The sequence below is a fragment of the Ahaetulla prasina genome, chromosome 6, assembly GCF_028640845.1.
Source record: "Ahaetulla prasina isolate Xishuangbanna chromosome 6, ASM2864084v1, whole genome shotgun sequence".
Lineage (NCBI taxonomy): Eukaryota > Metazoa > Chordata > Lepidosauria > Squamata > Colubridae > Ahaetulla > Ahaetulla prasina.
In genome coordinates, this window is record NC_080544.1 from 59,589,086 (window position 1) to 59,614,107 (window position 25,022).

Here is a 25,022-nt window from a genome sequence, read left to right on the forward strand (position 1 = left end):
TTTATTACTCTCTGAGACAACATGGTCTTATTGAATGCACTGCCTTCCCAGATTGTACTGCTGGTAGGTTAGCAAGTATTGTCTACAAACACTGTAACATACAATCAAAAAACTGGGTACTTAGTTGGAATTTTAGTGGCAGAAAAGAAATGAATGGAGTGGAGTGGAGTTGAATTTCTAAGTATGGATACATCATTTTAAAAAAAACATAAACATGAGAAATCGTTCTTAGTAGTGAAAGAATGGTAGTTCCCCTCCCCACGAATTTGGACAAAAGCTTTACTTGTTGGTTATTTATTTCTGCATGCAGATGTTTTATCCTGACCCTGCATCACTGAGGATGGCTCATCACATTGTAAAAACATTACATAATAAGACACATTCATTAAAATAGGGAGGCAGAACCCATTGATAAAACAATCCTTAAATATATAAACTAGCTAGCAGATATTGAAAAGAACACCATCAAATGGTAAAAGACATCCAGATGGTTGGACCATCTGCTCCTTGTGCTGAGAGATCCATGGAATATATTGTCATGAAAATCCTGTTGGAGCAGACAAAAGTTTATCCAGAGTAGCATTTTATGAGACATAGAATTTCACGACAGCAGTTGGGCGTATTTGGTATACTCATATGTATGGACAGAAGCCACTGTTGGTATGTAAGACATGCAGCTATCAATGCTAACAGCCATCAGTAGTCTAATCTCTCACCCATTTGTCTAGTCTTCTTTTAAAATTAATTGGTGGTTTTGACTCCATCATAAATCAGCAAATTCCATAGTTTAATCCAAATTTTGTAAAGAAACAATAGCTTAGATATTAACACTGCAGAAGATCCATGAAGCAGAGAGTTATCTCCTGTCAGAACAATCCTACTTTATGTTGCATGATTTTTTGTCTCTGTAATTTGGAGGAATACAACTACTTTCCTATGAATAAGTGCTAGGATCAGGTTCAAATGTTTCATTTTTTTATACCTATGAAGCAAAATGATAGGCATTTCATAGCTGATTTAAATAATGGGGATATTATTTGGTGAAGAGGGCAAGGAAAGGAAAAGTTACAATTCAAGACACTGTTATCCCTGTATCACAACTTATAAAAAGAACATCTAGCCTGGCTCCCTTCAGGATGTCTTATTGCTTTGAATTTATTCAGAGTCCTGCAGCGTCCGATGCGTAAGGGTTACAGGGAGCACCCCACATGTGTGGCAGTGTGGAGAAGTTAAAGGTAAAGCCCACCTTCTTCAGACTGCTGGTCTTTGAACCAGCTTCTCCATGGAAACTTGTTCTAAGTGGCTGTCCCAGAGAGATTAGTTTTCAATCACTGAAAATAGTCTTTCAAACCTGATTTCAGATGAGGTCTTAAATCATAGGTTTTAGAAGTTTTGTTTCTGGGATGTGTCAGCAGCTATTCTATTCAGGGTGGCTTTGAATAGAAAAAGAACTATACTTAACAGGAAGGGCTGGATAATGATTACCATAGCATCAAAGATGTAAACTGGTTAAATAATTTTTAGTTGATTAATATTCTGTCTTTAATCTATAATGGGTTATCCACTTTTGGATAATCCGTTAGCTAAATTATCACACTTTAGTGATCTTGGCTCTGTCTCCAGTTAAGAGGAAGGCAAGGTATAAATTCTTCCCCTTCCTTCAGAAGAGATGTTATTTATAACAGCGTGGGATAATCCAGTGCCATTTCATCTGCTGAAAACATTGGATTCCCTCTCTGCTGAGATGCCAAAAAGTTTTTTTAACCAGATTGTAACGTTTAATATGGCAGGTGGGGGCAATTATTAAATATATCACTATGAAAAAAATGTGAACCTATTGGAACCAACGCACTTTCTAAAAATTATGTTCTTTGTTTTCATTTATAGTGATTCAAAATTCTTCTGTGATTTAAAAATGTAGTCACATATATTGTCAGAAATAAATGATAGATTCATTGATTAAATCAATTTAACAGTTACATGCCTCCTGAAAGTTCTTAAAATTAGAAGGGATATGAATATAATATAGTCCGTGTGCCCTCTCAGCAAAAATCATTTCGTTTCCTAGTAACAACTGACCACAAATATAACCTGCTACCTGCTCAACTAATGTCAGCCTTACTAGGTAAATCGGGCTAGAAACATGACCAGATAAGATAATTCTGCATTATTTTGAAGCTACATTAACAGAATTTTACAAGTCTGAAAGTACAGTTCTCCCGCCATCACCTTTACAGCTCAATAACTTAGGAAGGGTACCTCCTGTGCCTCTTGCTCTATCAACTATGCAGTTGTGGGTTATGATCCCTCTTATCTGACCATTCCCTAGGCAGCATCTTTTTGTCAGTCTCCCAAGGTCATCCCCATTTATTATTACAATTTTATTTAACTTGATTACTCTAATGCAGTGGTGGGTTTCTACCGGTTCACCACGGTTTCGGCAAACCGGTAGTGGTGGCGGTGGGAGGTTCCGCCCACTTGCCTGGGCATCATCATGGATGCTCTGCACATGCGCAAAAGGTTCTGCGCATGTGCAGAAGCACCGCGTGCTCACAGTTCCAAACCGGTAGCGAAGGTAAGTGGAACTCACTACTGCCCTAATGTACCTGATTCTAGATCCTTTAATTGAGATATGTGTTCTGGCTGCGTCATTACAAAATATTAATTACTTGTAGGAATGCCTTACTGAGGCCTCATGTACCTAGGTAATAAGATGGCCTAGCTGCCAAACCTAATAAGAATCCTACTACTTAACTCCTTGTTAGATTCAAACATCTTGCATAAAAGCTGATTTGTCAGTCAATAGATTGTATTCAGGATTGCTTTTGTTAAATGAGTCCCATCTTGTTCAGCAGTTGTTATGAAGATGAACTGTCCAATCTTCTGGGTCTCTGTTCAAAAGATTTCATGAACTGAATGTGATTTATTATCATATTGTTTTGGACAAGCATCTAAGAATTTGTTTTCTGCAGTAAAAGTACTAAGTTACTGTTGTTGAATGATAAAAGTTAATAGCTTGAAAGAATTGAACTTTCAGAGTTTAGAAGTTTCTTGGAGGCAATCAGAGAACGGAAATAGAAAATATGCCAGTTGTCCAACCATTACATCTGCATGAGAGCGGAGTAATGAAAGGTGAAAGGCTAAAGATGGTGAAGTGAAGGGTTATTGTCTCTGATTGTATATTTTTTCTGTCTTACTTTGAATTCATAGATGGTGGTGTTGTTGCTGTTGTTGTTGAGTTCTATAATGGTGATGATGTATCATAGACTTGTAAGTTATTTATTTATTTAAATTTATTGGCCATCTAACATTAGTGGGCTCTGGAGTGGTGCACAAAATTAAAAAAGACATAAGAAACAACTAAAAATGCCAAATGAACAAGCAGCTTGGACTAAATTGTCCTAATAACAAAAGCCACAAAACAAAACAGGGCCCATTAAACAAATAATAAAAATCAGCCCGGTCTGGGACCAAAGCCAGGTTTTCAAAGTCTTCTGCACTGCTAGGATAGGAGGCATCATCCTTATCTCTGAGGGAATGCAACAGAGAGACTTGTTTCTTTGGTCCCACAAGATGAAACGTTTTAATGGAGGAGACATGGACTTACCAACTCTGAAATGATTGGAGACAGGAATGATCCCTGGTCCCTCAGGGATCCAGGTCCTGTGCCATACAGGGCTTGATAACCAGAACTTTGATTTGCAGTTTGACCAATTGGCAACCAATGTAGCTTGTGTAATGGTAGTGACACAGGGTCTACCGAGATCAGGGGTGAAATGCTCCCAGTCTGGACCAGATCACCCCATCCAGTAGTGATGGCGGGGGGTGGTTTGGAGAACTGGTAGCAAAAATCCGTGCCCCCACCCCACCCCAGCTGAGCCGCACAATCATCAGAGGGTTTTTTTTTTTTTACTTTTAAAAACATTTTTCTTTGGCGGAAAAAATGTTTTTAAAAGTAAAAAAAAAGCCTCTGATGATCGCAAGGCTCAGCTGAGATCCTCAGAACCCTTTAAAAGCTTTTTTTCCTCTGGCGATCCCAGCTGAGTTGCCTGATCATCACAGGCTTTTAAAAGCATTTTTTTTACAATCTCTTCGGCCGAAGGGGTTGTAGAAAAAATGCTTTTAAAAGTAAAAAAAAAAAGTTGGCCACACACACCCAGTCACATTACCCCCCAAGCCACGCCCACAGAACGGTTAGTAACAAATTTTACATTTCACCCCTGACCGAGATGTGCCTGTTATTGCTCGTGCCAGTACATTTTGAATCACCTGCAGCTTCTGGGTGTCTTCAAGGATAACCCTATGTAGAACCCATTGCAATAATCTAATCACAAGGATGACCAGGATATGAGTGATTTTCTGCAGGTTCTCCTAGTCAAGGAAAGGGCTCAACTGGCACACAAAATGAATCTATGCAAAGACCTTCTTGGCCATAGTTGCCACATGCTCTTCAAGCTGCAAGTCCAGAAGGACTCCCAAGTTGTGTACCAGATCAGCTCCATCCAAAACCAAAGATGTAATATTTCTGACTCAGGAAATCCAAACAGCCAGAGACACTCAGTATTGTTTGCATTGAGTTGAATGTCTGCCCCATCTAGAAATGAACAACCTCTAGACACTGGGTCAATACATTGATAGCTTCACATGTGCCACTCAGGGTGGAACTAGCTATCATCAGGATACTGATGATATCACAACTGGCAGATGATCTCCCCAAGTGGTTTCATGTAGATGTTGAACAGGGGAGGGGAAAGTGTTCAACCCTAAAGCACCCCACTTCTGAGGGGTTGCAGATGTGATCTCCCTGCCCCACTATTAACATTGCCTGGAACCAATCACTGAGGAAGTGAACCACTGGAGCCCAGTGCCTCCCATTCCTAATACCTACAGCCAGGCCAGAAGAATACTGCAGTTGATAGTATTAAAAGTCATTGAATGATCAAAGAGCATTAGAATGGATGCACCATCTCCATCAGCTTCTCCAAAGATCATTGGCAAGCATGACCCATGCTGATTCTCTATTATATTGTGGCCTGAAGCCACATTGAAATAGACCCAGATAATCCATTTCTCCTAAGAACTTCTGTAGCTGTTATCTAATCCCCTTTTCCACAGCCTTTACCAGAAAGGGAAGATTGGAAAATTGGCTGATAATTCTCCAACAGGGAAAGGTCCAGTGATTATCTCTTGAGGGGGATACCACTGCCTCCTTCAATGCTGGTAGGGCTGTTTTGTCTCTCAAAGAAGTTGAAACATCACATAAACCCATTCTGTGGTTGCCTCTCAGGCTGCTTTAATAATCCAGGAGGGACAGGAGCTCACAAAGAGGTGGGTGAATTAAAAAACAAAAGGATATTGTCTACTTCCTCATAACAGAATCAAACTCAGTTGAGATAATATCAAAAGACTGTTCTCTGTGGGCAACTAATTAGAACTTTTCCAGTCAGAGTCCACCTCTGAGTGAATCTAACTGACTTTGTCTGCCAGATGGCATGAGAATTCCTCACCACAGCCCTGGAAATGGTCCTGAGGTGCTGGCCCCCGTGAGAGATAGCAGGTCACTCTAAACAGGGCCAGCAGGAAGTGGCAAGGGTGGAGAAATAGAAACTTTTGCCACCCTTATCACAATGTAGGCCTTAATATGTGCTCTTACTCATGTTTGATCAGATTAACTCTGAATTTTTTCAGTAATACTCTATGCATCACTCTTGGTTTTTCACCTCTTTGAATTCTTCAGAAAACTAAGGAGCACCCTAAGTTTAGCACACAGAGAGAGACTGCATAGGAGCAATCCAGTCCAGGTCTTCCATCACATGCCTATTCCAGGCTCCAGTCAAGGTCTCAGCCAAAATGCTATAAAACTCCAAGCTCCCTCTGGGACCCAATAGGGTCTATCAGTCACACTTAGATGTGTTTGAATGAAGCAAGTAGTGTCAAACTAGCAGTATACCCAATACGTGTATAAATTACAATGGGTACAGATAATAAGCATCTTCTAAATGTGTTTGCAGTTGTGAGACTTCTATCTTTGCAATGAGAGTACAATTGAGAATGGCTTGTAATTCCACAGCACTCCTAAGGAAAAAGTATAAAAGTCTTTTATACTGTGTAGTTTTCATTACAGCCTCTCTTAAGATGTCTCATACAGAGGTTTTATTATGTTTTTTTAATTATAGTGCAGGTCCCATCTTGGCCAATTTAATCTTTTGCGTTTCCCTGTCAAGAAAGATTCTCTTCTCTTGAAAATTTTGGATTAGTAACTGAGAATAAAGTTTGAAAAGGAGAAATATATACCCAGTGGTGCTTTATTATTGATGATTACTTGTAATGGTGCATAAATGTGGGTCCAGGAGATCTCAAGGACCCATTTTTCCTCCATCAATCCTGCCAGCTCCAAAAGCTGCTTTCCTTGTATTTATTTAATTAATTAAAATTATAAGGCTTCCCAACTTTACAATGACTCTGGGCAACAAATAGTAAAAAATTAAAACCAAGAAGTCTGGTAGGAGAGTGAACCATTAACACACACACACACACACACACACACACACACAAACACACATTCTAATACAAAGCCTGGGGAAAGAGTTGGTTTTTTTGGGTTCTTTTAAATATGGCCATGATCAGGGGGATGGTGTTCCAGAGACCAGAGCTACAACAGTGAAGATAGGTCCCATCAGGTTCATTGTTTAATGGATGATATCTGGGAGATGCCAGCTCTGGCCAATTATACAGCCAAAAACCACCAAAAAATTATATAGTCAAGAACCACATAAAACAGATGGCCTTTTAGATAATTAAGACTTGTATCACTTAAAATTAATAACATGCACCTTGAATCGAACCCAGAAACTTATTGATAACTAGTGTGGCTCAGGAAGCAAAGGTGTTTGTTGTATATGCCAGCCCTCCCAGTTAATCCAGACAGGAAACAGGAATAGAATGTTTCTAGTCCTGTTAGTTCACTACAATGAACTAATTCTATTTGATTGTAAGACTACATTAATACAATCTTGCAAGTCTGAAGGCATAAACTTCCCACTGCTTTTTAACTGCTTGATCAATTTTGGTGGGTCCTTCCTTAAATTTCTTTCTCTGACCATTAAGGTACTGAGCTCCTGCTTTTCTTGTCTTATTGTTTCCTAGACAGCATCTTTTTCCCTCTTTTTCCAAGGTCATCCACACATTTCATTACAGATGGGACTAACAAAGCGTACTGGAACAGTTGAAACTTTCAGAACAGCGCCATGTAGAATATGAAATGACTGAGTATCTGAAATGTCTATGTAGGTGCTCGTTGGAACAACAAAATGGGTTAATGCAAAGGCCTTTAACATCACAACTACCACATGCTCCTTAAGTAGTAGCTCTGAGTCCAAAATGATCTCCAAGTTACACACCAGTCCTGAAGAAGAAAGTGCAACCCCCAGGATTAAGGATGAAACTTCCCTAACCACAAGGGATTCAAAGCCCATAGCCACTTGGTTTAGTGAAGATTAAGCTTTACTCTGCTTCTCTCCATCCTATCCCCACAACCTTCAGACACTTAGAAAAGACCTTGACAACATTGCCTGATTAATCCAAAATCAAGATGCATAATTTGATATCATTTGCATGATTATCACTCATCTCCTTCCACTTATGACTGTAACTTTGTTGCTTGTATCCTTACGATTTATACTGATATAGATTGTTTCCTGATCGCTTAATTGTAGCCTATGACTATCATTAAGTGTTGTATCATTAAGTGTTAAATTTGTGTTAAATTTGTACCCTATGACTATCATTAAGTGTTGTAAGTGTTGTACCTTGATGAAGGTATCTTTTCTTTTATGTACACTGAGAGCATATGCACCAAGACAAATTCCTTGTGTGTCCAATCACACTGGCCAATAAAAAAAAATTCTATAATCTGACCTCAAACATCACCCAGTGGCCTTATGTAAGACAGATGTTCAGAATTCTGATGTCCCCCACCCTCTAGAGACCTTGAGCTCCTCCACCCTGTCTCAAAGCTGACAGGACCTGGGCACAGAGAAAGGAGAACCCTGCAATATTGTACCTTCTACTGGAACTCAATTAGTCATCTAGGAGTACAGAAATCTAAAATATACCACTTATGTAAAAGGATATTCCCAATTATATATGAGATTCACTTAAATAATACTTTGAAAACGCTTCATAAAATCGCCTTTAACTTTATATATTCCTAGTGTGTCACCTTGTAATCAATAGCTGCTTACAGAAAAGTATGTGTCAGCATTCCAAAATTGTGGTAGCGCATGGAAGCCTTCGGCCTAGTATGGCTTCCAAAGCTGACAGTATGATGGAGAAGCAATTAAATGTTTTATTTAAATAAAAGAGATTTTACTAAGCCTTACAAAGAATGTTTTTTTTTATTTCATTATGTAAGAAACTGCATATTTCAAACATTAAAAACTTTGAAAGTACTTCACTGTGAATTTCGTTTGATCTTATCAAATGTAGTATCTCCAACAGAAAACAGATAGTTAAACACAAAATGGGTGGTTCTGGATTTAAAATATAGGTCACACAAACATATGTGAGAAACATATGTTTCAATAATAAGCTTTGTTTCAATATTCTTATAAACTAAGCTCCATAACGTTCTGACAGAGATTCTTTATTCAAGAAATGGTATGGGAGGGATGAAAACCTCACATTTCTTTCAGTGCAGAATTTAATATTGTAGCAGCTTTAAGAAGACACAACTCCTATGTTTAGTGAGATTCTGTTTGGTTGCAATGCATTTTTTAAAGTATTTTTTAGGAGATTTCAAAATGATAAGCTGGGGAAATATCAGGCTCTCGTTGTTTTGACTAGTATACAGTAATGTAATCCCTAGATTCTCCTACCATTTTCTTCGCTCTGATTCACCAGCCATTATGGGCATCAGATACCACTGGAAAAGGTAGCACTTTACCTTCAGTGCTTCATATGCCCCAGTGCAGCCTTATTCAACCTGATACCATCCAATTGCTTTGCCCTATGGGGCCTACTGCAGCCAGCCAGCATGCCTGTTGTGGCTAATGACTATAGAAGTAGTTTAGTACATTTGGAGGGCACTAGGATGAAGAAGATTGTTAATTCTAATTGTGATGCTAGAGGTTAAGCTGTAACAGAGATGGAAGGCTGCTTTTGCTTTAGCTGTCAGCATGCTGCCAGAATTTGACCTACTTTCTGATGTCTCTCTCATTGTGCTCTGGCAGGTTCTACTTCCTAAGACTCGGTGATATATATTATTAAACTAACTTTACCTTGATGTGCTCCTTTTATGTATAATACTTCATTATTACATGCTCCACTGGTAGGACAAATGTTTTATATAAATCCCTGGATTTCTGGAGATTGAAATTCTATACAGTATCTGGTTTTCCAACAATATTAGATTTTACACATTTTAAACTAAAATTAATTATTAATCTTCTGGTTAAAAATTTAAAAAGACACAGAAATCTTACACTGGTTGGGATATTCATTGTTCCAGGAGAAAACTTCTCTTTCTTTCATGGATTTTATTTTCTGAGCTTCATCCCTAACACTTTTCTTCTGAGTCATGGTTTTTGTCTTGTCGTTATTTCTATCTCCCCTACTTAGAGGGTTCTTATGGTAATAAAACGGAGAATCTTACCTTTTCTAGCTTCATCATAGATAATGAACAGGTTGCAAAAATGACCGTAAAGTAGACAACATACTGCTGGCTAAATGTATGGCATGAAATGGCTTCTGGTTTGGTGTAACATGGAAATAAACTACTTTAAATAATTGGCTATTGTTTCCAAGTAAATATGTGCTTTACATTTAGAATAGGTCTCCAATGCCTAAAGTAGGGCTGTAATGCCAGTTTATTTGCTAACACATAAAAACCAGGTGTGTTTGTATGCAGTAATGTGTCAAGGAAAGGCTGCCCAAGGCCAAGAGACTGAAAGTGCTATTGTATGTTTTCCCTAAGGACTTGTTTTTCCATATATTTTATTAACAAAACTCTGTGTAATTGAACCTTTTGATGCTTCCCATTTTTGCATAATTCAATTGCTAGTAATGGGGAAAACCTATGTAAATCATTAATACCTTGTCCCATAGCAGCTGGTAAAGATGCACAAAGGCCCGCTTCAGTTTTCTCAAGTGATTTCTCCAAACACTGTTGTGTTAGTTTCTAGAAACCCAATACTGTTTTTAAATGGATGATGGGACTCTTGGGATACTGAATCCAATGTCTTTCACTGTAAAGAAGCCAGATATGGAGCCCTCTCAAGATATTCTTTCCTTCTGCACATTTTAAATAGCCACCATAGTGCAGTTAGCAAACTTGTCAGTTCAGACAGAAACTTCTCACTTGAAATAAAATATAAAGAAGGGAACGGCTATTCAGAATCTATCAGTCCGTCCAGGAACTTCTCAGGCATATTTTTGTTAACTTTGTGTTAGTGGCTTCCTGGATGTGTTTTTTCCCATATTGTAGATTTTATTGGATGTTCCATTACACTCCCATCTTCCAACCTAGTCAAGCATGCCTCCAATATGTATTCATTTTAAAGAGACATGTAAGTAAGACCTTTGAACTTTATAACTTGGATTTTTGCGTGCTTTGCTAGCTCAGAGATTTGGTTAATGTTGTTTGGCTGATAGCTGATCTGCATCGTTAACATTCACATTGTACTTCTGTTTCAGTGGAGCGCAAAATACGTTAATATGCAATTTGGCCAAAAAAGAGAGAAAGACTATAGTTTTTGGCATTGATACTGGCTTTAGAATTAATACTGATTAGGACTGTTCTCTATCTAATTGATCAGTTTGCTTCAAAACATGTATTTACTTTTAAAAGGACACTAATGTTTCAGTAATGTTTATGTAACTCTTAAGACATAAGGCAGGGGTGTCCAAACTACGGCCCGCGGGCCAACTGCGGCCCGCGGGTCAGTTTTTATTGGCCCGCAGCAAATTCTGAAAGTATAACTGAATATGGCCCTTTTCGGCCGCCTCCCGGTGCTTGCCCGGTGGTTCGCTGCGAGGCTCGCGGCTCCTCCCCATGGGCGGGGAATAATGAAGGGAAGGGGCGGAGGAGGCGGCGAGCGGGAAAGAGGCTGCTGGCCGTGCCCGACCCCAGCAGTTCTACCCTCGCCTTCCTCGGGCCGCCTGGTGAGGCTCCTCGCGCCTCCCCATGTCGGACACGCGTGGCGGCAGTGACAGCCATCGAGAAACAGGTGAGGCGGCGAGCGGGAAAGAGGCTGCTGGCCGTGCCCGACCCCAGCAGTTCTACCCTCGCCTTCCTCGGGCCGCCTGGCGAGGCTCTTTGCGCCTCCACCCCTTGGGCAGGGAATAACGAAGGGTGGGGGCAGAGGAGGCGGCGGCGAGCGGGAAAGAGGCTGCTGGCCGTGCCCGACCCCAGCAGTTCTACCCTCGCCTTCCTCGGGCCGCCTGGCGAGGCTCCTCACGCCTCCACCCCTTGGGCAGGGAATAATGAAGGGAGGGGGCGGAGGAGGCGGCGGTGAGCGGGAAAGAGGCTGCTGGCCGTGCCCAACCCCAGCAGTTCTAACCTCGCCTTCCTCGGGCCGCCTGGCGAGGCTCCTCGCGCCTCCACCCCTTGGGCAGGGAATAACGAAGGGAGTTTCAAGTTCATACCAAATACAAAACAAAAGCCAAGATCAGGGGTGTCCAAACTTGGTCTCGTTAAGACTTGTGGACTTCAATTCCCACAGTTCCTCAGCCAGCTTTGCTGGCTGAGGGACTCTGGGAGTTGAAGTCCACAAGTCTTAAAGAGACCAAGTTTGGATACCCCTTTCTATGCCCATAGCCACATCCACTCAGTCACATGAGCAGTTAGCCATGCCCACCCAGTCACATGAGCAGTTAGCCATGCCCACCCAGTCACATGAGCAGTTAGCCACGCCCACCAGTCACATGACCACCAAGCCACACCCCAAAATAAGCCACGCCCACAGAACTGGTACGAAAAAAATTTAGACCCCCCCCCGTTCAATGGTGTGGCCCGGGCCTTTGCTTATTTTTCTGTATTTGGCCCTCACCAAAAAAAGTTTGGACACCCCTGACATAAGGGGATTGTTTTTCTAGATCAGTGGTAGTCAACCTGGTCCCTACCGCCCACTAGTGGGCATTCCAGCTTTCATGGTGGGCGGTAGGGATTTTGTCCGATACTGAAGCACTTTCCTTTTTTTTAATTTCATTGACTTTTTAAAAAAAATTTATAGCATTATTTAAAAACATTTTCATTAGGTTTTCATAAAATTCTCCATGACAATTTAAATTTCTGAAAATATACTATTTGTATCACCCGCGCATAAGTTTAGTTCACGTTACCTAAGTGAAACTAAATGGTGCTATAGTGTGACCACAAACAAAAGAGCCTTGTCCCAGAATAGCTTGCGCATCTCGCCCCACACCACCCAGCTGTAACAGACCAAGCAGAGCTGGTAGCCGGTGCCCTCCCACAACCTAATCCACGATGCGCGAGAGGCATGCACAGATGGCGATACACGGTGCATTACTGTGGAACTGATGGGCAGTTAGAAAATTTTACTACTAACAGAGATACAAAAGTGGGCGGTAGATATAAAAAGGTTGACTACCCCTGTTCTAGATGAATGTTAATTACGCAATCACTTGTCCTCTGGTCCAGTATCGTTTTTTTCATATTTTCCTGTTTCTATCTTTTTATCTTATTGAAGTTTGTGTAAAGGAAAGAAAGACAGATTAATTAGCCAGTGCTTTTTGACTGATAATACTAGCACCCACAATGTGGAAAGGTCTCCTGTAATTTCTTGACTGTTCTGGAATTAAGAAACATAAAGCATTACTAAGATTGGAAAATTAAATTGTGGCTATTCCTTGATGTTTTGTTTGTCCTTACACCCCCTTATTTAATTTTAAGCATCATGCTACTATATACAATGTTTTTGTGCTGCTCTGTAATCAATTAGTCATCTCTCTATCAGTACTATGCTGCTTTTCAATCAAAAGTCCAATGTGCTTTACAGTAAGCAAAAATACAGTTAACAATGCATAGGATGAAATAATACAGTGCATTAGAAACACTATGCTTAGCTAGTGAATAATCTGTGCAGTCATGGTTTACCTCTTCAGCAGGGTTATCAAAAGAAAGGTATTTTATGACTGTAGCTGCCAGATTCTGGTTTGGGTCTCTGCTGACACAGGTTTTGTTAATTTGCTTGCCAGGACAGAGTTAAAAGTAAGAACCAGAAAAGTGGCTTTGTCCAGATGAAAAGAATTGTTGAGTTTTCTTTTGGGAAAAGTTGTGTTAGGGAAGTGGATTCTTTGAGACCTAATAAATGCTCTTAAAAGAAATAATTCATTCTTCAAAAGGAGGCAGAATAATAGGACAGGAGAATAACCTGAAGCATTTATGGAGGGAGTTAGATGTTGTATGTGCATATGAATTTCTGATGCTCATAGACTACAGCTGGTGTTAGCAGGAATAATTGCTTGGAGTATGAGAAGGGTGTGTGTTTTAGGTTAATTATTTCAAGAATATAATTCCCTTCCTGCCCTTAGCTCTTCCCAGTAACTAACCTACACGTAACCTTCAGGGCAATTCCAATTTCCAGTAATTGTGTAATAATGTATGAAGAGGGGGAGTAGTGGGCAGTGACACTAAGTATCACTGCACTTTGGAGTAGTATAACTAGAAACATAAGCTGAGGTTTTCTTTTCTTCTCCACTTCACTCCTCTACTTTATTTTATTTATTTATTTTTTATTTATTTATTTTGTCCCACAGTATATATAAGCATAAGCATGAAATATCTATACAATATATAAGCATATATATAAGTATGAGTATGTAATAACTATATTAATTGGATATAACGAAAGGAAACAATAGGACAGGAACGGTAGGCACTCTTAGTAGGTTGTGCTCTTATGCACCTCTTAGGAATGGGGTGAGGTCAATAGTAGACAGTTTTTGGTTGAAGCTTTGGGGATTTTGGGAAGAGACCACAGAGTCAGGTAGTGTCCCTATTTTACCAAGATAGTCTAAATCTTCCCAGTCTAAACCAAGACAATAGCTTACTTCCTGCCATTTCAATTTTCTGTGTTCACATTGTTAGCCAACATTAGCCCATTTTTTCATTTACAGAAAACATTTTTTAAAAAATTGTTCTCAGAGGCAAAAGGCTGCAGATTGATCACCAGCAGGTGAGTATTTGGGAAGCTGGTACAATTGCAAGAGTGTCCAAGACTAGACATTGTATCTTCACAATCCCCTTGATCAAGAAGGAGAAGCCCAAGAACTGCCCTGCTGGTCCATTGTTGATCTTGCCCTCTGTTCTGTTTTAAATGACAGAAAAGGAGCTTGCACTGATGTTGCCCTGCTCTTTGGTTAAACTTTAGTCAGTGTTTGCTTTTTGATAAGGGAGTGCCCTGGCCTGGTTCCTTTGGAAGTCAGAGTTAGCTAAGAGTTTTATCATCAGCCAATCACTTTCTATAGGAACAAACAGGTAGAGTAGCAAAGTTCAAAGCCTGTTTTCATTTTAGAGACCTAGTAACATTGGATGATTTTTAACGGTAAGGGGTGTGTGTATGTGGCACACCCATGCAGTTTATACCAGTCTAGATATGCAAGGTACGTGGCAAATGCCACAATATTTTTTCATAGGTGATAAACGTTTGCCAAATACAGTTTAGCCATTTTAATATGAATCTTAGAAACCATTTTCTCAAACTTAAAGAGATCTGTTTATCCTCCCTCCAAATCTTAACATATTTTTGTTAATAGGCTAAGAATGCCAGGAGTTACAGTCCCATATACAGCCCCTTACATTATGAGGTCAACGGGTTGCAAAAAGACATTTCAGCTTATTTTCAGTTCAGCTGGGAAAGTGGACTACTTATTATGCGTACTAAATAGAGATACATGATCTTTTAGCTGGGAGGAAAAATGAAATAGATAACATGCAGAAGATAAAGCCTGAAATTTCCTAGGGCAGGAATAGGCAGAGTTCAGGCATGTTGGATTTACTTTTTTTGTTTTAATAGAATCTATAGTAGTAGCAGCCAGATCCAGAATAAAGGCTCAGATGTGTTTTCAGCATTTTTTAATTTAGAACTTTGAAGGACAGTTCTAAAGAATTAAAGTTGTAGCCTATCTATGAGGAAGTCTACTCGTTTTGGATTGGGTTGGTAAAGCTTACTTCCTGAAATAACTTCATTTGGGTGTAAAAATAATTTCCTTAAATAATTAAGAGTCAGAGACTGTTTTGTAACATCTTGCCTAATGAAAAGTATTGGAGAATTCAAAGGTTTGTGCACTTGTTTTGCATCATTTTGCTTGTTCCTAATAAATGTATGATCTGATTATGGATTATGAATATGTTTCTGTGTGTTCCGATAGAAAGGAATATCTGTAGCTCAGGGTTGAACTATGGAGTTCTTGGTACTCTGATCTTGGTTGTTGCTTTGCAAATATTTCATTCCCACTAAGTAACATCATCAATAGGATGAGACTAGGATTTGCTGCTTGTTTATTTGCGGCAGCTTGCCTTGCCAGTGAGGAGGAAACAACAATCTCGTTCAAAACTGTGAGTGCAATATGGGAATTAATATGGGAATGCATCCATATTAAGAATTATTTTTAGTCTTGGTGCCAATGTTGTAGCCATGTTCTTTGTTTGGAATGTTGACTTTTTAAATTTGGTTTTGCTTCAGGTCAGGTTATCCTTCTTCAACCAAAACTGAAGCTGTGAAATACAATACAAAAGATCTATAGTTTTGCTTTTATTAAATTTAATCATTTAAAATTTCCATTATGTGTGTGTGTGTAATCTCCCTAATGTCAGTCTCAAAGAGAAAAAACAAAATCCTGATGTCTTTGTTAAATAATGCTTTGAATACCTCACCTAGTTTCCTTTGACATCTTCTGCAATCTGTCCTTCAGTCAGTCTGAGTAAAAGTAGATTGCATTATGTTATATAGGCTTTCTTGTTAAGGTTTTTTTTCCATATTACCCTAGGGCCATGATGGCAAACCTATGGCACGCATGCCAAAGGTGGCATGCAGAGCCCTCTCTGTCAGCATGTGCGCCGTCATTAGTTGTTCTTCCGGGTTCTGTCACATGTACAGAACCAGCCAGCTGCTCTCTTCCAGATTCTGATGCTCACATGCACACATGTGCACACGCTCATTTCAGCACTTGGTGCCGAAAAGGTTAACCATCACTGCCCTAGGGTTTGAATAGATTCCGGGCAGGCCAAAGACTGTTCTTTCATATGTGTTGCAGGTTACTGAAAACTCCATGAGGTCTGATAACAGCAGCACCTGAGTACAGATTAACCTTTGTTTTTCCTTATGAGTTGAAAGAATGTCCTTTATGTCTCATAAAGAATTGCACATACCAAAGTTTAACTGTGCATGTACTTTCGCAACCAAAGGATAACTATTAACAAATGAGATCAGATTTAGATCATTCTTGTCTTTCCGGTTGCATTTCACAATTGAGTCACACTTTTCACACAATTTTGGGCACAGTATAAATCACGATACTCTTTTCAAAAATTGATTATTGCACATTTGCTTCCTTTCTTTGCCCTTTTTAAGATAGGCAGCACATCATATCGAACCTGCACTCTGTTCCACTCTTGCATAGGTAATTTTGGTTTTCCTTGGGATCTCTCTTTCCTTATTTTTTTATGTGTGATGAAAGCTCTACGTAGTGAATATATAGTCACATTTTTAAAAATAAAAATCATTTGAATCTTACGCTAGATACTTAGGCATCTGCTCTATTTGGAAAAGAGACACCGAAAGGAAATACCATATTTCAAATTCTGAAGGGAGAAAATTTGGAAATACAGGAACATTTGGATCAATATGAGACAGAAATGTGACAATGCTTGTGCAAGTACAGCTTTAATCTTTATCTACTGCTTTTGATTGACATGATTCCTTTATATTGAATCTGACTGCGCTCAGTTACCTTATGTAATAGAGACAGGAAATCAATGGCTTTCCAGTTGTTACTGAACTAAGTATTTCTCACCATTGACCGTACTGTTTGTTTAGTCATAGTTATAGTTCAGCAGTCAATGGAAGGTTTTCAGCCGTGTCAAAAATACCAGGTAAGGGAACCAGATGTGCAAAGACGCTTAATGGAGATCAATGTTTATGAGCTAAGCCTCCTTTAAATACATAAGATACATAAACAATCAATGTTTAGGCCTTAATTAGGCCTTCCTTACCTTAGCCACTTTGAATATGAATGTTGAGAACAGTATGGTCTTTTATTTTTCCCTCTCCTACACTCTTGTTTGTTTATTTTTTACTGTAAGTGGGGAACTATCAGAATTACTGTCCCTTCTCTTTTGTCAATTTCTTCATTTCTTTTGTTTAAAATTGCTTTCAACATACTGTTTAGTGTAGTGGTTGAGGCGCTGAGGAACCAGGAGACTCTTAGCTCTGTTTCTCCCTTAGGCACAGAAGCCAGCTGGGTGACTTTGGACCAGTCATGCTTTGGGCCAGTCATGCTAAAACTATGTATCCTGTCTTAGATTGTGATCCTGAGAAAAGATAATATTTTTAGCTTCCATATTGCATATTTATATTTCATTATATAACAACTTTTGGATAAAGTATGAGGTATTGTTTGTTATGTAAATAATGAAGACCAAATATGAATAATGGTATATTTGATTGAAGGATTCTTCAAGATTTTCTGATGATTTGTTAATTTTTCATCTGTGTTATTTTTTCCATTTATAAATATCATAGAGCCAAAGACAGCTGTACTTTAGTTTTATCAATGTGGCAGCTAACAACAAATATTGGCTTAATTACTTGTGTTGTACCATTCTATATCCTGGGGAGAAAGAATAATAAATCTGTGTTAAAATTAACTATAAAAGCTGTTGTATAATTTTTCCTGAAAAACTTTAAATCAAAAATAGTAAGTGAATAATCACAGATATATACCAATTTTATTACAACCCTGCCATTCCAGTCCAAAATTTTTTGATTAATATAAAGCAGTTTAAGTGGATAGAATACAATGCATGGATTGTTTCTATTTCTTAATTTTTAAGGACTAAAATTGATTTTAAAATAATTCATTATTATAAAGGAGGTTCTAGGGCAACTCATCAAGTTTGTTTGTTTATTTATTTATTTATTTATTTATTTATTTATTTATTTATTTATTTATTTATTTATTATTTCAATTTCTATACCGCCCTTCTCCCGAAGGACTCAGGGCGGTTTACAGCCAACTAAGAACAACAAATATAAACATTAAAAACAAATTTAAAAGATTAATTTAAATAGGCTGAAAATTCTAAAAACTCACGCCGGAAGGCCCGGAGATCAGGGAGTTGGCGTATCCCTGGGGGTAGCTCGTTCCGGAGGGCTGGAGCCCCCGCAGAGAAGGTCCTCCCCTTGGGGGTCGCCAGTCGACATTGTCTGGCCGATGGCACCCTGAGGAGACCCTCTCTGTGGGAGTGCACTGGTCGATGGGAGGCCACCAGTAGCAGCAGGCGGTCCCGTAAGTAACCCAGTCCTAAGCCATGGAGCGCTTTAAAGGTGATAACCAACACCTTGAATTGCACTCGGAAGGCAATCGGAAGCCAGTGCAGCCTGCGCACGATAGGTGTTATATGGGAGCTTCGAGCCGCTCCCTCAATCACCTGCGTGGCCCCATTCTGGACCAGTTGAAGCCTCCGGTACTCTTCAAGGGGAGCCCCATGTAGAGAGCATTGCAGTAATCTAGGCGGGAAGTGATGAGGGCGTGAGTGACTGTGCTGGTCCAAGAAGGGACGTAACTGGCATATCAGGCATATCAGGCGAACCTGATAAAAAGCTCCTTTGGCGACGGCTGTCATATGTTCTTCTAATGACAGCCGTGCATCCAGAAGGACGGCTAGATTACGAACCCTCTCCGTGGGGGCCAAAGACTCGCCCCCCATAGTCAGCGATGGCCTCAGCTGATTGTACCGGGATGCCGGCATCCACAGCCACTCGGTCTTGGCTGGGTTGAGCTGGAGCCTGTTTTTCCCCATCCAGACCCGTATGGCCTCCAGGCACTGGGACAGCAAATGGCTTCGCTGGGGTAGTTTGGGGTGGAAATGTAAATTTCCCCAGCTTTTAAAAAACTGTCAAGAGAACCTGTTAAATTCCATATAGAGTTTTGTGTAGCATTTCAATTTTTTTCAGTGATACGGATATATGCTGCTTTTTAAAATGTTGTTTATGTTCTTGATTGTCATGAGTCTTAGAAGAAAATATTGCAGTACTCTCATTTGAAATGGAACTGGAATTATTCTTCAGAGTATTTTTAGCATTTACACATTTTTCAGTATATAATCATCTCTCTTCCCATTCCTTGAATTAATTATATTTATTTTATACTGTATGTTTAAAATGTGAGTGTTCAAGGAGAATACTCTGGGAGAAGAAGAGAAGTATCTTGTGACTGATGCTCTTTGGAAGGCTGTTTAAATTAAAACTTTGGAGGGATCCAAATTATTTATTATTTTTAAAGGATCAGTTGATGCTATTTAAAACCTGTCATACCAACATTAAGGCTGCTCTGTTTTGAGTCAGGTGCTGTCTAGTGTAATTATTGTAGGCTTGCAATTAATTAAATTATTCTGTGAAATCCCATATAGTGCTTCAGATTTCCAGAGAATCTGCAACTAGGAAGAGTTGGTTGATAGGATATTTATAGACATTCAGCACATGACAAGACTGAAGGACTCTTAGATGACACTGTATCAGAATGTTCAGCAACATTGCTCTGTGTTTGTTTGGCAATATAGAATTCCTCACCTCCTCCCCCACTTTAGGTATATGTGTGTATTAGTGGTGGGTTCTAACCGGTATTAACCACCAGTTCACTTCGCGCATGCGCTTTGCTTGGAAGAATGACTACCTAATCAGAAAAAAAATACAAAAGTAAACTGAGATGTTAAGGTATTAATGATCAGTTGGATATCTGAAGGTTTTCTGTTTTGTTTGTGGTGGCTGGCTGTTCCCAGTAAGATCATTATTTTGTGAATATACATCTGCTTCTCTTGTAGAATAGAATAGAATAGAATTTTATTGGCCAAGTGTGATTGGACACACAAGGAATTTGTCTTGGTGCATATGCTCTCAGTGTACATAAAAGAAAAGATACGTTCATCAAGGTACAACATTTACAACACAATTGATGGTCAATATATCAATATATCATAAGGATTGCCAGCAACAAGTTATAGTCATACAGGCATAAGTGGAAAGAGATTGGTGATGGGAACTATGAAACGATTAATAGTAGTGCAGATTCAGTAAATAGTCTGACAGTGTTGAGGGAATTACTTGTTTAGCAGAGTGATGGCCTTCGGGAAAAAACTGTTCTTGTGTCTAGTTGTTCTGGTGTGCAGTGCTTGTGCACTGTGGCAGCAATTGTGGCAGCAATTTCATGGGAACATGCTCTCAAAAATTTCTAGTGGGTTCACAGTTCCCAAAGATAACCTATTATGCTATTTTACATGTATATGTACTGTTGTATTTCACTTGGCTTTCTAGCGCTTGCTCAGAGAGTGGTGCCATCTGGTACACTGGAATGAGAATGTGACAAGGACCTTTGATTGGATTGTGCCTCTGTGGACTGCCTATGATTGTGGGTCCAATCGGGCTCCTTGGTTTACAGCAGGATGCAAAGAAATAAAAAGACATGAGATGCCTAGAATGCCACTAGAGGAAGATTGTGCCTCTGTGGACTGCCTATGATTGTGGGTCCAATCGGGCTCCTTGGTTTACAGCAGGATGCAAGGAAATAAAAAGACATGAGATGCCTAGAATGCCACTAGAGGAAGAAAAGGCCAACCAACCACAAGTATGACATTTTACTAAGACTTACTTTGTAGCGGTAAGCATGGCAAAGCATGCTTATTTCTTTGCTCTTATTGTGTCCATAGATCACTGGCTAGCAACCCTTTATCAGCTGACCAGGGTTCTCCTGGGTAAGGGTAAGGGGCAAGATGAGCCCTTGTAGGATGGCTGTGAGGTCTACTAAAGGCATCTGTCAAATAAAGTCATCAACAGTCAGGTTGCACACTGGGCTATAGTACTGAGTGCAATACAGCATTAGTTGTGCTTGTGGATGATCTTTGGAGGGCTTGGGATGGGGGTGGGTGGGGATCCTGGCTCTATCAATCATGGTATCTTGCTGGGTCCACTTTGCAGACTGGGGGCATTGTCTTTGGTAGCAGTCCTTTCTCCATGACCAGTACCAGTCAGTGCTAGTAAGAGAAGAAAAGTTCAGCCCTAGTCCTCTACTATGTGGGGTTAGTTTCTGGGAGAGGTGATCCACTAGCATAAGATTCAGTATTATCAGTGTGCTGATGGTACCCAGTTACACATCTTTACACCATGTGGGGCAGGTGATGCTGTTCAAGTGCTGGGTTAGTGCTTGGAAGCTGTAAGAGTCTGGATGGGAAGAAACTGATTGCAACTCAGTCCTAGTAAGACAGAGTGGTTGTAGGTTTCTGTATCCCCAGGGTCAGGAGATGTGAGATTTTTTACTCTGTATAGGGCCGTGATGGTGAACCTATGGCACACGTGCCAGATGTGTCACACAGAGCCTTCTTTGTGGGCATGCGTGCCATCTCCAGCTGCTCTTCTGTGTTCCATCGCACACATGCACACCAGCCAGGTGCTGGGTTCCGGTGCTCTGGCACGCGCATGCGTGCATATGCGCGCATTCATTTTGGCACTCAGTGCTGGAAAGGTTAACCATCATTGGTATAGGGTAACACTTTTCTGCACAGATATGGTGTGCAATCTTCAACTCATAGCTGCTGCTGGAAGAGCAAATGGCAGCCGTGATCAGGGGAGGCCTTTGCACAAATTTATCTTGTGTGCCAATTGCACCCAATCCCCATTCCTTAGACACCTCCTGTTTGGGTTACTGCCTTTAAAGGCCATCCAGAAGCTGCAACTGGTCCATTTTAAGTTCCCTGTGGTTCACCTGAGTAACACCATTACTGTGTGAGCTTCAGTTGCTTTATGCAATTCAAGATACTGATTATCACCTTTAAAGCTCTATGTGGCACATAGTCAGGTTACTTGCTGGATCACCTCTCCCTGAGAATATCTGTCAATTCTACTAAAGTTAGATGGGTGGGCATGTTCCAGGTCTCCTCCCTTAAATGTTATCATCTGATGGAACTTGAAGGTACCCTTTTGAGTGGCCACCCCAGCCCTTTGGAACAGCCTTCCATCTGAGATCCAAGAGTTCCCTTCCCTTTTAGCTTTCCAGAGTACTGTAAAGACCCAGATGTTCCCCTAAGCATTGGTCCAGGTTGAACTACAAGTATCATCGGTCTGCTGCCTGGCAGGAAAAGTATTTTTGTTTTTAGCTAATTTTTTATCGATTGTTGTGACCAACAAGAATCCTCATATGAGATAGACGGCTATATATGTCCTGTAAATAAATAAATAAATAAACAAACAAACAAACTCCACATGAAGAACTATACTTAGTAGAGCTCTAATTACAGATAATGTGCTCTTTGGTTGGGGTAATTTCTCCTATGTGGGAACAAGACTAGAAATTCTGAGAGAGAGCCGCCAAATATTAATTGAAGTCTTACTTTGTATGCACATTTTTATTTAAAAAAGAACAGTGGTTACAGAATGAGACACGAAATAGAACTGAAATAGTACTTTAAATATGCTTTTTAATTTGCTTTGATGTCTTTAACAAAATGATTTTTCCATTGGAGGCTTTCCCTGCTTTGGCTACAAAGATGAGTTTGGCTGAAATTTTTAACATATGCTCCCAATATGTAAGAGATACATGTAATCCTCAACTTGCAATAGTTTGTTTAGTGATTGTTTGAAGTTACATCAGCACTGAAAAAAGTGACTTATGACCATTTTTCACGCTTATGACCGTTGCAGCATCCCCATGGTCACATGATTTATATCCGGATGCTTGACAACTGGTTTATATTTATGACAATTGCAGGCTCCCAGGATCAGGTGACCACCTTTTGTGAGCTTCTGACAAGCAAAGTCAATGGGGAAGCCAGGTTCACTTAACAACCGCGTTACTAATTTAACAGTGCAATGATTCACTTAACAAATGTGGCAAGAAAAGTCATAAAATGGGACAAAACTCACTTAAATTTCTCACTTAGCAACATAAATTCTGGGGTCAATTGTGGTCATATGTTGAGGACTACCTGCGGTCTTCTTTAGTGATCTTTTGGAAAATAACTGTTTCAATTTTCCCTTTAGGAATGTTTTATGTTGCTTTGTTAAAAATGAATTGAGTAAGATGAATTGATACAGTCAGAATGACATATTTGAGTTAAAAATCTGGTTATGAAACAATGCATATGATTGATTACTATTATACAATAGCTGAAATGCAGATGTGGTAATTATAGTGTTGGATTAGGAGAGGAGAGTCCCAAGTTCTGGTCCATTGTCAATCACAGAAGCAAATGAGTGACTTTGGTCTTTTGGTTGTTGTTATGGAGACATAGGGAGAGGGACTCTACATAAGCCATTTCCTATATAAATCAGGATATAAATCTAATAAATTCGTTTATCTTGATGTAAGTCCCATTGAACTTAGTGGGACTATTACTGGAGTTGTAATCATTTTACATCCTGCCACTGTTAAGGTAAACATAATTAGTAATAAAACATGTTTCACATAACATATATTTTTAGTCCAAAGATCACACATTTGGACATTCTTTATTAATATATAAATAGATGCAAAACACAGAATTATGGAATAGTTGAATACAGGAGAAGAAAAAGATTTTTCAACAAATGGAATGGAAGTTGATATATTAATTAGCATTTCACAGTCCATCTTTTCATCCTTAATGTTTCCTTTGCATGATGCGGCTGTGTACTGTTGTTGCTAAAGATATATGGCTTTGTTGCTGTCTTATTTTATAAACCAGGATGATTCAGGGAGCTAGTAAAAGAGACTGACCTATAGACATATTGTTAATAACATGCCAAACCCTCATTTGTTAAGTGATAACTGATGGAATAAACCTCCTGGCTGTCCTTGTTCTTTAAATCAGCAAGCAGAAACAGTTGTGTGTGTTTTATTCCTTTAGAATTACTCCCCATATAACATGGAAAGCTGTATGTTTATGTTCAGTAGATTTTCTTCTTCTTCTCCCTGTGGAATATATGGACTTACTGTAGCTTTTCTCCATTGGACAGTATCCACCTCTGTGCTTTATTCATATTTGAAAAACAGTATTTTGGTTCATCACTTCCTAACGAGAGTACAGGTTGAGCAAATTAAGCCTTGCTCACTCCTATTGCTTTTTGGTACTGTCCTTTGAGTTAAGCAGGCAAAGCTGATGAAAAGGTGCCTGTGGCAATAGGATGAACTGCTGGGTTAAGAGAGGCTGATAATCAGATTTAGTTTTGGCATGTTGCCTATCAGTTCCCTATCATAAGTCCTATTGAATTACATAAGTATAAATTTAAGCTCATCTGGTTTGCACAGCTATTTGAGAAGGCCAGAACTGGCATGAAGACAGATGTTGCCATCTGCCTCAAGCGACAAAAATGGTGGGGTGAGATGTGTGGCATTAAATTGGGTTAGGAGGAATAATGGTACTCTCAGGAGGTGAAGCATCATTTCAACTATGAAGGCTCCCGATATGTCCCACTCCCTGTTGAAGTCACTAAGTAACGTGTATTAAACATAAATGCCTTATTCAGGAAATCTGTATACATACAATGTGCTTATGTTGGCTCAATGTGGGCCAAGATTCTATTTGATCACTATTCTAGTTCATATAAAGAATAGTGCATATACATTTGTACATGTGATTTATTTCCTCCTGTGGATAAAGGTAAAGGTTCCCCTTGCACATATGTACTATGTGTGTAGTTGCATAACTAGGCTGTATAAACAGAGGGATAGAATCAAGATCACGTGAAGTGTTAGTACCACTTTATAATGCTTTGGTAAGGCCACACTTGGAATATTGCATCCAGTTTTGGTCG

At 39.6% G+C, this 25,022-nt stretch overlaps 1 protein-coding gene across 4 annotated transcripts in view; it reads left to right on the top strand.

The window, feature by feature from the left end:
- SEMA4G (semaphorin 4G) overlaps positions 1-25,022 on the top strand; it is a 117,886-nt gene that overhangs the window by 11,308 nt on the left and 81,556 nt on the right. Inside the window, exon 1 of one of the 4 annotated variants that reach the window (XM_058187851.1) lies at positions 15,560-15,577. The exons of the other annotated variants lie outside the window; for them this stretch is intronic. The gene's annotated coding sequence lies outside the window, so the exon portion shown is untranslated. Of the gene's footprint in view, positions 1-15,559; positions 15,578-25,022 lie in introns of those variants that run through there. 4 annotated transcript variants of the gene reach the window in all.